The following is a 12,799-nucleotide window of genomic DNA, read 5'->3' as shown; positions in this document are numbered from 1 at the left end:
AAGTAGAGAAAAGAGAGAAGAAAAATAATGGTTACTGTCTGAGTCTAATTTCCAAACTCCCCACCATATGCTATAGACTTGATAAGGGTGAGTCTGTCCATGTCACAAAGGACCAATGTAATTCCATCGGCCGAGTTTTAGTCACAGTTGTGGTTTGATGTAATTAGCCACATATGTAATTATTGATTTTTTTTTGATAAAAAAGAAATTACATACATGTCATTTCACTTTACGGCATTGCTAACCATGCATAATACGATAGATGGCAAAGATTCCAAGCATACTATTGGCACACCCTATTAGTATGGGGCCCACTATAGCTTCAACCATTCCACTGTCATATTATACTTATAGGCAAGAGAAGGCAACCCACTTGCATGGCTACTGTATCAGCATGTAGATCAATGGAAAGCCATGCAGAGACATCTTCGATCAGCACATGGGCTTAGGGTTAGCACATTCTTTTCGCACTCCCCCTGTTTCTATGCATAGACACACGTAAGCGAGTGACTTTCTTTTTACATATTTACTTATATTGAACAAGCATCTACCTTAATAGGATGAACAACAAATATTCTTTTTTATAGGGTGAGAGAACACTACCTACTACCATAGGTACATGCCAGTAGGTGTGGCCAATGGGAGAGCACGCACCAACATCTTCAGCACAGGGGTAGTGTGGCCTTTTCGCACCACTGTGTGTAGATGCAGGTACACACCTATGATTAGGGTTCTTTCTTCCTTTTTGTTAATCCTATTATTTTGTATTCACTTCCAAGGTAGATGACCACTTGTTTAGACCTAAAGCTTGGCCATTGTGGATGAACGACATAGTTGGATTGCTTATGCCTTTGATTTTTGAAGCTTTGATCGAGACCTACACTCGGGTTGGAGTCCCTTTCTTGTTTGCCTAGCCGAGGCACCCCACTTTCTTGCTATCACCCCTAGGGTTCCTTTGGGTGCCAAATCCCGGATCTTGATCCTCTCCAACTCTTAATCATGCAATTCTCTTTGTGCATGTGATACCTGTACATTTTCAAAATTCAATCGTTGTAGAAGGTTTTTGGAATTCAAATCCATTTTAAACCTTCAAATGCCTTAAACTTCAACTGTTGAATTTTGAAAATGTACAGGTGTCACCCACAAAGAGAGAATTGCATGATTAAGAGTTGGAGAGGATCTAAATATGTCGAATCCCCCATGGTGGGCCCACCACAACATAAAAAATAAAGCTCGTTCATTGAGATGAGTATAGGGTCCTCTATCACATAGCACCATGTTTTACCACATGGCAAAAGACAATTTACAAAAAGGCTTTTTTTCTTTCTTTTTTTTTTAGGTTAACACCCCCAGTTAATGAGCGCCTCATAATGCCTCATAAAATTCCTTGATGTTTTCAATAAAAGTGGAAATTTTATAAGAAGTACTTGGAGAACACCACATGGATGATAACGTATTGTTACAGAAAGGTGAACAATATAGTAGATCTCAGAGGAGCAAGGTGCTTTCTAGAAAGGAAAAATTATCTCTACAAATATCAGTTTGGCCTCTGAGCTAGCCAGTCGGATGCATTCAGCAGTGAGAGGTGGAGGGTTGGGTCTAAAGCTTGATGTTCATAAGGCATTTGATTCCTTATCGTGGGAATTTCTATTTGCCACTCTGGGAAAGTTCAGTTTTTCGGATAAGTGGATATCCTGGGTCCATCTTATTTTGAGCTCTGCTAGAATCTCAGTTCTAGTTAATGGGGGACCGGTTGGATTTTTCCCTGTGGGCAGGGGTCTGCGTCAAGGTGATCCTCTCTCACCCCTCTTGTTCATCTTGGCAGAGGAAGTTCTTTGTAGAGGTTTAAAAAATCTGATTGGTGAAGGAAAATTAAAGTCCTTCCCTGGCCAAGAGGTGTGTCCACTCCCTCCCATTTATTTTTCGCAGATGATATTTTTGTTTTCATAAATGCCTCTGCAAAATATGTGAAGAACCTCCAGTTTTTCCTTGACAAGTATCAAGCTTTCTCTGGCTAGTTTTTCAACTTTGAAAAAAGGAGATTATTTTTTGGGAAGGTGGTGCCCCACAGGAAGCACTTTATTTGTGATTTCTTGGGTAGCCAATCCAATAGGCTGCTCACAAAATATTTGAGCATGGAAATATTTAGAGGGAGAGTGAGAAAAGATCATACCCTTCCTTTGATGGATAAAATAAAAAAGAGATTATCTGGATGGAAAGGGAAATTGCTCTCCATAGAAGGGAGAGTGGAGTTGGTGAAGTCAGTTATCTCCAACATTCCAATTCACAACTTTGCAATTTACTGGTGGCTTGATTATCTAATAAAGCTAGTTGAAAGGTGGATGCGTAATTTCATCTGGTCTATTGATATGGAGGTGGCAAAGAAAATTGTCGTGAAATGGGATGATGCTTGCAAACCCAAATAGGAGGGAGGTCTGGGGATTTGAAGGCTGTGGGATGTGAACTACACCTATCTTTCTAAATTGGCTTGGGAAATCAAGCATAGTGATTCCTCAATGAGTAAATTCTTTTGTGTTACACCCGTGCCCTAATCCGATCTAGTTTGAACTGTTGTGATGGGCCACGGATCGGATATCGAAATTACGATTGGGTTTTGGCTCGCGGTTACACATTGCTGAAGGGGTAAAGATGACCCCACATGTTATGCATTGCGGGCCTATCTAATCAGAAGGGATTCATACCTTCCAATTCCAGACGGTAATTGACCCGACTCCCCACACTTGATTTTTAGCATGCATTATAATTGCCGAAAGGCCTTGAGTATGTTCGAGGGAAACCACCCATGCGAGACCAACCATGGGATAGCAAGCTGTTAAGACAACAAGTTGTCAAGATAGCCAGTTGTCAAGACAACAACCTATCAAGACAACAAGCTATCTTGACCATCAGAAACAAGCAATCGGAAGCAGCCTAGGCCTGAATCTGATGCCTGTTTTTGGTGGGTTGACAGGCTATTGTCGAGGTTCCGATGCATGTGGTTCCTACCACTCGCATCGTAAATGGTTCTGGATGATCCCAAACCATCCTCCACACCTTCCTCTTGATGTGGACACCTTATAGACCTAAATGTGTGGGTTCTCGTGCCCTAAAACTCATTTTAACCCGATTGGTTCAAAAAAGGTCCAAACCAAACAGACCCTAAGGCCCACTTAAGTTATAAGTTGGGAAATGAGGATCCATTTCCTTATTTCCTCCTCATTTCCTCATTTCCCTTGTGCCCAATGTAAGAGAGGAGAGAAAGAAGAGAGGAAGGATGATGAAGAGAAGGAGGGAGAAGGTTGAAGGCCTACCTTGGTGTTGGCTGTCGCCTTGTTGTCGGAGGTTAGTATAACCTCCCATGCCACTCTTTTTCTTCATTTCGACCTGGACAAAGCTAAGTATGGATGAAAATTTGGTGTACACGCCATATTAAAGTTGTAGGATGGGTGTTCTACCCTCCCGGTGTTGTTACCGAGCCCGAACCAAGCCCGGTGAGCTTCGGTAACATGTAATGCCAAAATACCAACTAGGGTTCGATCGTTCGATCAACATATCTCCCAAATGGCTTAGTGGAATTAGGATTTTTTTTCTTAGAATGATGATAGGAACATCCCCTACAAACTCCACAGAACAAATCCCGATGATCGGGCCTGAGCCAGAAAGCCCCAATTTGAGTTGGACCTTTCTGTGTCCACTGGAAATATGGCATAGGAGACACTGTAGCTATTTCCGATGGGTTGTTTCCAGTGGACAAATGAGCCTTAAGTGCTTTCTGTCACCTCCACCAGAAACAAGACTGATATTTTTAGTGAAAATGCCCTGTTTCCTATGGGTGTTTCCGGTGACAGTACTGTCACCTAGGAACTGTGTCTGTACCTTTTGGAGGTGGCCTGTGTGGGTCCCTCCTGATGTTTCTGAAGCGTACTGATATACAATTCCCTTGTGTCTAGGATAGTGATGTGCACGTGTCCCAAAGCTATAATCGAATTGATTGATCGATGGCCGTACTAGAACCCAAACACACCCGATCGTAAAACAGGAGAGGGATGGATTGTTTTTAATTTTAGAATGATTATTATTTATTAAGTTGCTCACATGCTTAGAATTACATGTTTAATTGTAATTGTCATTTTTCGATCATGATATGAATTGTATGAAGATGTATGACAAGATCCGGTGTAGCTGAGGTGGTATCGGTACTGTGATCGCCGTGTGTTTGGTTATGGGTGTGAGATGGAATCCGGTGTGGTCGAGGTGGTACTGGTGCCATGATTGCTGTATGTATGTTGCATTCATGTATTGATTATGTGCATTAGAGTTAGTTGTAGTCGCAGGTTACACTTTGTGGCCAAGGTCTTGCTGGTATCGTGTACCGTAGGACTACATTTAAAAATGGATATGCTTCGTAGCCGAGGTCTTGCCGGTGTTCTGTAGTCCATACTCAGCTACATTTGCATACTAGATTAGGTAAAAGGTCTCGAGTTTCACTTTGTGGCCAAGGTCACTCTAGTGTTGGGTACCCGGGACTGTATTTGGAGATGGATTACACTTTGTGGTCAAGGTCTCTCCGGTATCATGTAATCCATACTAACTGTATCATTATGAAGGCATGTAGTATATATATATAGTTAGGTATCACTCCCTATGCTATGCACCTTAGTCAACAGGGGTTGAGGTGTTGGATAACCCATCGTGGTATGTTTAATGTGCCTTTCCAAAGTGCCACTCTCGCGGTATAAGGTGATTGTTATCGGAGGCGGGAACCTGTCCAACATGGCCGATGTGTTACCAGTGCCGTGACTGCCAAGAGGGGGTTATCAAGGGTTTGCTGGGTGACCCATGGATGCATACGGGGACCTATAGGCTTCTAATCACGGCTAGGATTTGTATCACTGTATAGTCGATGTCATTTCTGAGACGAGGGATACAGCCTAATGCACCATAGTAGCATTTACCAGACTTAGTTTGTATTGTTAGGTGGATAATAAACAAATGAATTATATCACGACCATCATGGACTATGTGTTTAATTTTCACAATCAGGCATCATAAGTTACTACTGCTATTGACTTGCTTGGATGTGCTTGACCTCACCCCTCACTGAGCGAGTTGGAAAGCTCACCCCATGTATACACCCCTTTTTAGATGATGATGCAGGTACCATGGTGCCCGTGGTAGGTGAACTAGTATCTTCTAGGTTGGAGAATGGTATAAGTGATTGGTGGATGCCAGAAGCGGAGGAGCATGCTCAGGACTGTGCTTGTGACCACTGTGCTTACGCTGCACCATGAGATTGTACATCATATTTTGATACTTTTGGATATAACTGTGGATTGTATATTTTTTTGAGATTATATTATATGCCATGGATGAATGTGACAGAATAACTCGGTTATTACTATTATATTATCATTAGATGTTTTCCCATTTTATTTATAAATTCCGCTACTATACTCTGATTTCAGCTGCTTATATTGGTTTGTGATGTGAGATTGTGAAAATGTTAAGGTACTACTATCAGAGATCCTAATAGATTTGTAAGATAGGTACTTTTCTTACTCACACCGCCGGTATTCCTAATGGTAAGTTGGGTCTACTAGAAATGGGGTGTGACAGCTATGGTATCAGAGCGTGATGCACTGTCTTAACTCACAATCTCAGCCAAACCATGATTTTGGGGAAATTAGGATTAAATAAAAATGTTAAGACAACAATAATAGAAATTTCACAATTAGGAGACAAACATAGGTGTTTAAACTATTTTCTTATAATAAAGAACTTGAATACACAACTTACACTTTTTATAAAAATTGAAGTACGAAAAGTAGGAAATCCTAACTAGCCTAAGTCTAGGAAATTAAAAAACTGAAGCAAATGACATAATGTAAAATTTCAACTAAACCTATAACATCAAACTCAAATAAAACATAAAAAGGGAAATCCTAGAAAAACTACAGCGGCAAACATGCCACTACTCTTGCTACTGCTACTGCTAGTTCTGTCCTTGGCCTTGAGCCTAGTTTAGACCATGCGTTCCTGGAGGAGGCACCGAGATACTAAGATGGAAGACCATCGCCTGCATCTGTGCCTCTAGGGAGGCCACTCTATTGTCCATAAGACAATAGGTCTTATCTATGCTCTCGAGGCGGCCATCTATGCTTCTCATCAGTGGCATAGTGGTATCCAGATGGGCCATAACATCATTGAGATCGTAAGGCCTTACACCCCTAGCGCCCCGAGAGGTAGAAGCAGCCATAGAACCCATAGCCTAGGGATCAGGTGGTGCAACCCCACCAACCCGAGTAGCTTCTCCTCCTGCACCACCAATATCACTGGCACCGCCACCCTCTACCTCCATCGGCTGCTGACCCTCTCCTGGAATAAGATTCACCTCCCAAAGATCTATGGTCATCTTCCTCAAAGAATCTTGGTTGAAGTCTGTGACCTCTTCACCCAAGCGTGCCTCACCCTCCAAGTCCACCCCAAAGCGGTGAAAGATGTCAATCAATGTCCTCCCGTAGCATAGGTTCCCTACTCGACGATCTTGCCCCTCAGACCAAATTACCATGGTCCACATTAAGAGGGAAGGAAGATGTATCTGCACCCCCATGTATACACAGTAAGTCACATAAGCATGCAATACGGATACCTCATCATAGTGCCCATAAGTGGGGAGGACGTTCAGCTGAACTGCTCGACATACAACCTTCAGAGTGGCAAGGTAGTTAACTATGCGATCCCATCCATTAGCCTCCTTAGTCAGCATATTGTCTACCTCTTGAAGGGTATCGGGACTCTCGAAGTTATAGGCTGGAGTCTGAGGTGGGTAGTACACTAGATCACCTGCATTACTGATCATCAAAATATTGGCCAGTTGCCCCGTGTCGAAGGAGATTTCCACCCCCTTTACATAAGAGGTAATTTGCATCTCTTTGGTACCATAGTTCACACATTTCATGTTGGAGTAGAATAGCCTGACCAATGTGGGGTAGTAGCATCTGTTGGGTTTCAGGATGCGGTATCACCCGATCTCCTCAAACCGTTGATGAAGATGGAACACGTGGAAGTTGTTGGTCCTCACATAGACTCCTGGGATCTATGTTATGGTGCTCAAAGAATTCCCAACGGTCTCGCTCAACCACAGAGCAGAACAGGATTGGGTTGAACTGATCAGCGGCATCTTGTTCCTCTTGTATAAGAGCACGTCGGGTACGTACATAGCGTCTAGATATCGTTGCAAGATGATTCCTAAGGATTTGGAATGGGAAACCAAGTTAAATGGCTAAATGTAAAACTCACAGAGAAGAAAATAACAAAAAAAGGTTACAGAGATAAGAAACATACCTTGGATGCGAATGCGGCATCCATCAATCGCGAAATAGCAAGAGGAAGGTAGGGAATGGGTAGCAGAAGTACCACTAATATTTCCGGTGGAGTAAACCATATTTTTTGTTATTTGACTCCCTGTTTCAGGTGGACTCTTTTGGAAAATAAGTTATTTTATTTTTCCAATCTAAGATTTTATTTTGGTTCCTTTAATGGTGTGCCTCTTTGGGATATGTGCGCGATTGGATTTTAATATGTGTGGACCCCACTTATGCATGCCCTAACCTTAATTCTTCCAACTGTATATATGTGGTAGGGATTGATGATAGGATCCAAGCGGCAATGGAAGCCCACAATACACTACCCGCACCTCCTACTCTACTGGCACCCGTTCCACTACCTGCTGGATCAGCTACCCTTTAAACATTTAGTGGGGCACATATGCATGGGCATGTGCAAAATATCTAATGCCGGAACAAGCTCAAGCCCATATAGGGGGCTGGATAGACTTAACAAAAATGATGGAGAAGTTTTAACGGCTTAGGCCCCCATGCTTCTCAAAGGTGGGCCAAGACCCATTGTATCCATTAAGATGGATTGGTGGAATGAAGAAGGTTTTTAGACTGATGGGCTGCACTGATGAGCAGAAAATTTTGTGTGCAGGCTATCAGTTACAAAATGAAGTGGATGATTGGTGGAGTGCCACCGAGCCTATTCTGAGGGCTAGTAACTTTAACCCCACTTGGGTAGACTTCAAAGGGGCCTTCTTTGAGAACTATTATTTGGAAAAATTTTGGGATAGGAGAGAGAGTGAGTTCTCTTAGTTGGTTCAGGGTTCCCGGTCTATGCTCGAATATCAGCAATGCTTCGAGGAGCTATTCCATTTCGTTCCTGAGCATCTTAGAGGTGATAGAGCCAAGGCAAAGAATTTTGAGAAAGGGTTGAGGCTGGGTACCGGTTGAAACTGCAAACCTTTGCTGAGGTGGTCCAGGCGGGCCAAGTCTATTGAAGACCGGTATAGGGATAACTACACTACTCGGCAAGGAACGGGAAAGAGGCCAATGGGATCTACTAATTCTAGGTGAGGCAGCAAACCTTTTCGAGTGCCTATGTCAACCTAACTCTAGTGCAATTTAGGAGGCCTAATACTAGTCAGACTTCCTAGCCCTCCTGATCTAGTGCTGTATCTCAGTCTTCAGGATCGAGCCCAAGATGCTCTCATCGTGATCAACCGGGCCACATGCCTAGGACATACTCCCACCGAAACCCAGGTGATGCACCCTACACTATGCCACCTAGGCCCCAGTAGACATATTCAGCCCTTAGACCAGCACAACCCCTACAGGGCCAGAGACCATATGGCAGAGTGTTTGCTATGACTGCAGAAGATGCTGAGGCTGCACCCAGTGTGGTGACAGGTACATTATTAATATCATTATTGCCTGCACATGTGTTATTTGACTTAGGAGCCTCTTATTTGTTTATGTCACTGGCATTTACGAAGAAGATGAGAATTCCACCTAAGGGACTGACTCAATATTTGGCTGTGAATACCTCTACAGGAAGTGTGGTGGGTTTGAACTATGCTTATAAGCTTTGTCCAGTGACCATAGGTAATCATGAGTTGAATGCTCACTTGATCGAGTTGGATATTACCGACTTTGACAAGATTTTAGGAATGGACTAGTTATCCACATACAGAGCCAATGTGCTATGTGTAGAGTGTTGTTTTATGGTTGTCCTTGTTGGCAACTCGGCCATGTGGCAGTGATGACGTGGTGGTGATGACGTGGCCAGCTTGGGTGACGTGGATGACAATGATGACATGGCAGTAGCCAGTGTCACCGATGAGATAACAGAGCATCTTGGTATGCATGGAGTGGTTTAATACATCATTAATAGGTGGTGCGGGTTTCTGAGTCAAAACTGGCAAAATTGGTCTATTTACGATCGAGGGCATTTTCGGTAATGAAAATGACATTTTTGGAAGATCGGTTCTTCATGAAAAAGATAGATTGTAATTTTCCTAGTCCAGTGCATTTGATTTCGTTACATTCCGATACCGTATGAAGAAGTTACGGCATTTATGGCAGTCGAGGGCAGTTTCAGCATTGAAGATGATTTTTTTAAAGGAAGTGTTCTACATGTAAAAATACGACAAAAATACAATCTTTCCAACGGTTCTGATTTCATCGCATTCCGATTGCGTATGAGAAAGATACGTCATTGGAAAGGTGTAGGGGCATTTTGGTCTTTTTACATGGTCGATTCAGACGATTGAGTCTTCTAAAAAGTCGTAGAGCATCCAGTTACGATTCCAACGCACTTCGTTTCATCTCGATCGGATATCGTATGAAAAAGTTATAAGCGTTTCCGTAAAGTCGGTTCGAAAATCCAAACCGAAAATCCATCAGTTGCTCTCGGTGTTGGGTGGGTTTTTCGGAATTTAATTTTGAAATTTGAAGGGCTTTTGTGTAATTTAAAGATTTTGAATGTCTGAGTTGCAAGGGGTCTTTAAGCACTGAAACATATGGAGGCAGGGGCTTGATTGTAATAAAGAGGAGTCAAGGGAAGTGAAATGGACGGTCACGATTCGACCACGTAGGCTTGATGCCCATCCAAAGGCTGCTGAGATTTTGGTGTGATATGGACGAGATAGATGCTTGCGCGTGGGATTTGATTGGTTAGATGCATAATTCTTGATGCACTGGCGCTACACTTTATCAAGGTATGTTATTGTGTTTCGCGCGTGTATAGAAGGTATAAAAAGGATTCCGATCTTAATGATCTCATGAAATCTGATTAAAGCCATCATGGAAGATTCGGATCCAACGGTCAATATGCATTTTACTTTTGTGAGTGGGAGACAAGCTCCCTTAAAATCCGGAAAAGCAACCAATCATAGATCGACAACACTTCTGACGATGTCAGCGCCTACGTCATGATGACGTCATCGAGATTCAAATCTAACGGTTTGTATCTGTTGTCCGTTGGTTTAATCGGACGGTTTGGATTATAAGATCTCTTATATGAGATCTACGGTCAGATTTCGGCCCTGTTGCGCGCGCCGCCGGTGTAGCCTACACCACCCGTACGAAGATTCCATTTCGGGCTATATCATTGCTCCAACTTCAAAAGGTCATATCTCCTTCATCTTAAGTCGGATTTGGGTGAACCAAGTTGCAGCTTCTTCGTTTTTTCAAGCCCTACACCATGGAAGCAAGAAAACTGGGTTTTGAGTGAAAGAAGCTACGGTTTTGGTAGGAGAAGCTTCCCCCTCTTTGTTGGTCCTTGAATGAACATACATTCTTGATGATAAATGTTCTTAGGCCATTAAAGGAGGTAAAGAGGTGGTTGAAGTGTGTTAATGGTATATTAACTCAAATCCAAGGAAGAAGAGAAGAAAGCAAAGATGTGTTTGCTTTGAAGAGCAAGAAGCCAAGGAGAGAGAAGGTGTGAGCACCAAACTTGTCAGTACAAGTTTCTAGTCATCCCAGGCAATCGGTTGTGAGATTCTCTAACCTGTGATTTTACATTACATGTATGTATGTATGTTAGGGTTAGTTGTGGATGAATGTATACATGCTAGGTTAGTTGTGGATGAACTGTAAGCATGCTAGCTAGTTGTGGATGCGTATGCTAGGCAAAGCTTGACTGTAGGGCATTGATATAAGCCCAATTTAATTGTATTATTTATTGTGTGCTTAGTGGGTGCTAAGCACTGGGAGTGGGTGCTCCCGTGTAGTGGGTGCTACACATTGTATCGGCACTACGAGTGCCATCTCAGCTTCGGCTTGAGAAAATTGGGTGTGGGTGCTCTCGACTGTGGGTGCAGTCAAAAGTAGTGTATTGAGTAGGTATGAAGCCTTTACAGGCACTACTCCGGGGATGTAGGCAAATTGCCGAACCTCGTAAAAACCCTGTGTTGTGGGTGTTTGTTGTTTGCATTTGATATTGAAGTGCGTGGAATGTGGAATGGGTGTGCATACTTGGAAGTGCCTATGAGGGGCTGAGTGTGCATACGACTGTGTACAAACAGGGACAGGTATATCAGGTTTTTCTTGGCCAGACATCAGACAGGTTTTTGGGGATCGGAATTGGACTCACTGATTCACCCCCCTCTCAGTGACTGCCGGGTTACAACAATTGGTAATAGAGCCGATACTCAGTGATAGTTTGATCAACAACTGAGTGATCCAGAGGTAGCGGCAGTGACAGTATGGCAGGTGAAGGTTATTCAGGACATGCACCAAAGTTTGATGGATCTGATTTTATCTTGTGGAAGAGGAGAATGCATTCGTACCTAAGTTCACTAGGTTATGATGTTTGGGTATCAGTTCTGAATGGATACACAGAGCCTGAAGGAGGTCCGGTTGACAATGAAGCTAAAAAGGCTTATTGTTACAATCAGAAGGCTGTGAATGCAATATTCTCAGCATTGGATAAAAGTGTGATGGCTAAGGTAATGGATTGTGACTCAGCCAAGGATATCTGGGGAAGACTGAAGAACATTTATGAAGGAGATGAAAAGATAAGGAAAGCAAAGCTTCAGACCTTCAGAGGCCAGTTTGAAAGTTTACTAATGCAAGAAGGAGAAAATATTGACACCTATATGACCAGGGTAAATGAAGTGGTCAACTCCATTAGGGGTCTGGGAGCCAATCTAGAAGATTCAGTTGTTTGTCAAAAAATCCTGAGATCTTTGTTGCCCAAGTATGACTCCAAGGTGTCAGCTATTGAAGAGGCAAAGGACCTAGACACTATCACTCGTGATCAAGTGCATGGCACTTTCACAGCTCTTGAAATGAGATGGAAAAAGGGCAAGTCCACTGACAAACAAGCTCCTTTCAAGGCAATGAAAAACTTGAAAATTAATGAGAAGAAGAAGAAGCAGTCTGTGGAGGATACTGATGAGAGTGAAGATGAGGTTACAGCTCATTTCACCAGAAAGTTGAAAAGGGGAACAGGAAAATATAAAGACAAGTTGCCTTTCAAATGCTTCAACTGTGGAAGGGTTGGACATTTTGTAGCCAAGTGTCCTAACCAAGGAAAAATAGAAAGTGATGAAGATGAAAGTGAAAAGAAAATTCATTTCAAGGGAAAGAAGAAATTCTTCTCAAATAGATACAAGAAAGGCAAGGACAAGAAGAAAAGTTTGGTTTCTAAGAAATGCAGTGACACATCTGATGAAAAGTCTGAAGAATCATCTAATGATGAAGATGATGAGGCTATGTTCATGGTCTCAATAGATATGGAAGAAAACAAAGAAGATTCTTCTACTAAGGAAGATTTTACAGAAGAAGAAGAGGAAGATGAAAAATCACATCTAGAGGCTGAACTCACAGTTGCCCTTAGAGAGCTTAAAAGAGAAAGGAAGAAAGTGAAAAAGGTCACTCAAGACCTTAAGGGGCAAGAACAATTAGTTCTTGAGTTGAGAGATCAAGCCAATAAGTCAAGGAAGATCTTAGATGAT

This window comes from Macadamia integrifolia, chromosome 6 (genome assembly GCF_013358625.1).
Source record: "Macadamia integrifolia cultivar HAES 741 chromosome 6, SCU_Mint_v3, whole genome shotgun sequence".
NCBI classification, from domain to species: domain Eukaryota; kingdom Viridiplantae; phylum Streptophyta; class Magnoliopsida; order Proteales; family Proteaceae; genus Macadamia; species Macadamia integrifolia.
This window is presented reverse-complemented; position numbering follows the sequence as displayed.